This window comes from Triticum dicoccoides, chromosome 5B (genome assembly GCF_002162155.2).
Source record: "Triticum dicoccoides isolate Atlit2015 ecotype Zavitan chromosome 5B, WEW_v2.0, whole genome shotgun sequence".
Lineage (NCBI taxonomy): Eukaryota > Viridiplantae > Streptophyta > Magnoliopsida > Poales > Poaceae > Triticum > Triticum dicoccoides.
Genome location: NC_041389.1, coordinates 604,544,400 through 604,547,082, shown reverse-complemented (window position 1 = coordinate 604,547,082; position 2,683 = coordinate 604,544,400). Strand labels below are relative to the sequence as shown.

General features: G+C 49.6%; 1 pseudogene; it reads left to right on the top strand.

Moving 5' to 3' along the window:
• Positions 1-834: 834 nt before the first annotated feature.
• Positions 835-1,844, top strand: LOC119310247 (annotated as a pseudogene).
• The last annotated feature ends 839 nt before the right edge of the window (positions 1,845-2,683 follow it).

The following is a 2,683-nucleotide window of genomic DNA, read 5'->3' as shown; positions in this document are numbered from 1 at the left end:
GCCGAGTTCCATGGAGGCCTCCAAATGCAAAATACAAAATTCTTGAAAATTCATATTTTTACATTTCAAAAAATTCTGAAAAAATACAGAGATAGTTGAAGACATAGTGTACAAGTGTGTAAATTTTGAGGACGAAATTCGTTGAAACGAGGGATGTGCAAAAAAGACAAATCTGGGGCTTTTTAACACAATCCTCCCAGACCATAAGTCTTTTTTCTTACAGGTCGCATTTCAACGTATTTCATCCTGGAATTTTACATGCATACGCCTCACATCATTGTTTACTTGTACAAAAAAATTCAGATTTTTTTGAAACCAAATTTTTTGAATTTTGAATTTTTCAAAAAAGATAAGGCCTTCATGGAGGCCGAGAGTCAAAACCCCATTCTCGTTACAAGCTGGCTTCAATGAAATGAAGTTGTTATCGCATAAGTACAAAGTATGACCGGGACGCCCTAGTGAAGTCAGCGTCAATGCATACTCCCTCCGTTTCAAATTATTTGTCGCTGAAATGGATTTATCTAGAACTAAAATACATCTAGATACATCTATACGTGCGACAAGTAATTCGAAACGGAGGGAGTACATTTTTCCTACACAACCACTACCCACCCTTGGTTTTCTATGAGCAACGGTCCCAAAAATATATATATATATATATATATATATATATAAATTTGAGGGGTGGACGTTGTGCTCCTCTGCTCTCAGCTGCATAAATGCAGGGCAATTTCCATGGGCTGTCCACACTACTAGGTAGCTGCAGAGCAGAGCAAAGCAGAGCCCTGTTCCAATAACAGATCTGTGGAGCATCCATCACATTCACGGCAAAATATGTGTTCGCCGGTGAAGGTGTTCGGGCACGTCGACGAACGTGGCGCGGGTGCTGCTCTGCCTGGAGGAGGTGGGCGCCGAGTACGAGCTGGTGCCCGTCGACTTCCTCGCCGGCGAGCACAACACCCCCGAGCACGCCCAGCGAGACGTACGTGGCCAGCTTCTCTCTCGGCCGGTCATCTCTTTATTTCATGCAGTACTTCTCATTGCCGCCGATGATGATCGTGGTCGGGTTCCTTGCAGCCATTCGGGAAGATCCCCGCGTTCCAAGACGGCGACCTCGTCCTGTTCGGTGAGTCTCTTCCTTAGCCCATCCACATCATCATTCCATGAATTCCATCATCCTGTCTCACCTGCTCGATCGATTGTGTGCCACCAGAGTCCCGCGCGATCGCGAGGTACATCCTCCGCAAGTACAGGGCGCCGGGCTCGCCGGACCTGCTGGGAGAGAACGGCGGCGCCGAGGAGGCGGCGATGGTGGACGTGTGGATGGAGGTGGAGGCCCAGCAGTACCACCCGGCCATCTCGCCGGTGGTGTTCGAGTGCATCATCTTCCCCGTCATGCGCGGCGCCAAGACGGACCAGAAGGTCGTCGACGAGAGCCTGAAGAGGCTGCGGGGTGTGCTGGGGACGTACGAGGAGCGCCTGTCCAGGAGCAGGTACCTGGCCGGGGACTCCTTCAGCTTCGCGGACCTCAACCACTTCCCCCTTCACCTTCTACTTCATGGCCACCCCGTACGCGGCCCTCTTCGACGAGTACCCCAGGGTGAAGGCCTGGTGGGAGGACCTCATGGCCAGCCCCTCGGTCGAGAGGGTCTGCGCCAATATGCCTACCAAGTTCTAGTTCCATCACCTTGTCTCATTGTGTGTGTGTCGGACTGAATTTGCTGTGGAATAAACGAACGAATGAAAGTTATGTACTCCCCTGTAAAGAAATATAAGAGCGTTGATCTAAACGCTCTTACATTTCTTTACCGAGGGAGTAGTATTGATCATGCCGAATAGGTTCTGTTTTGGTGGGCAAGTTCTAGTTCCACGGAGTTGTGGAGCATGTTGTCATGATTGTTGTTCTATGTCTTAATATGCTAGGAAATGTCGATTTGGTGAAAGGTTAGGGAGATGATGCTTCTTCCATGCCAGAGCATACGAGTTTCTAGAGTATGAGGGTGTCTTTAAAGCGGACCCTTGAAACGACCGCAAACGTCCGCGCCAACGTGTCTGGATGCTGCAAGACAACCAACGCCGTCTGCGTCAGTTTCTCCACAAAACAAAGGCAAATTAGGGGGCTTTGCGAGAGTATAGACCTCCATCCATATAGAACCGATGTTCAAAAATCGGCTGACTCAGCGATTTATCGGCCAATTAATTGCTACTCGGGGGTGACCGCTAAGATTAGGCCATATCTTCACCATTAATCTGTTGGGACAATTTATCATGAATATTTCAATTAATGGGGCTAGCCCCTATGTACAGAAACCTCAAAATGGGCCTCCCTTTCCCCGCACAACACATAATGTTGTCGCTCGATAGGGTTTGGGGTCCTGTCCACACCGCCGCCATGTTCCTGAGCCACATCGTCGTCGCCATGTTCCCGATTCACACGGCCGCCGCTACCCTTCTTGCCTCCGGCGGACGGACCTAGCACCACCGGAGTTGCCTTCTCCTCTTCTTCCCAAATAGCCCAGCCACCTGCGCCCTCGCCATCTCTCCATCTCTTAGCAGCGGGATGAGCAGAAACGCCTAAAATGGTGTTTGGTTGCAGGCATGTTCTACGTAGATACAAAGTGTTGTTGTTTGGTAACATACAAGACATGTGGTCTCGTAACCTCTTGTTCGAGTGGTGAGTTGT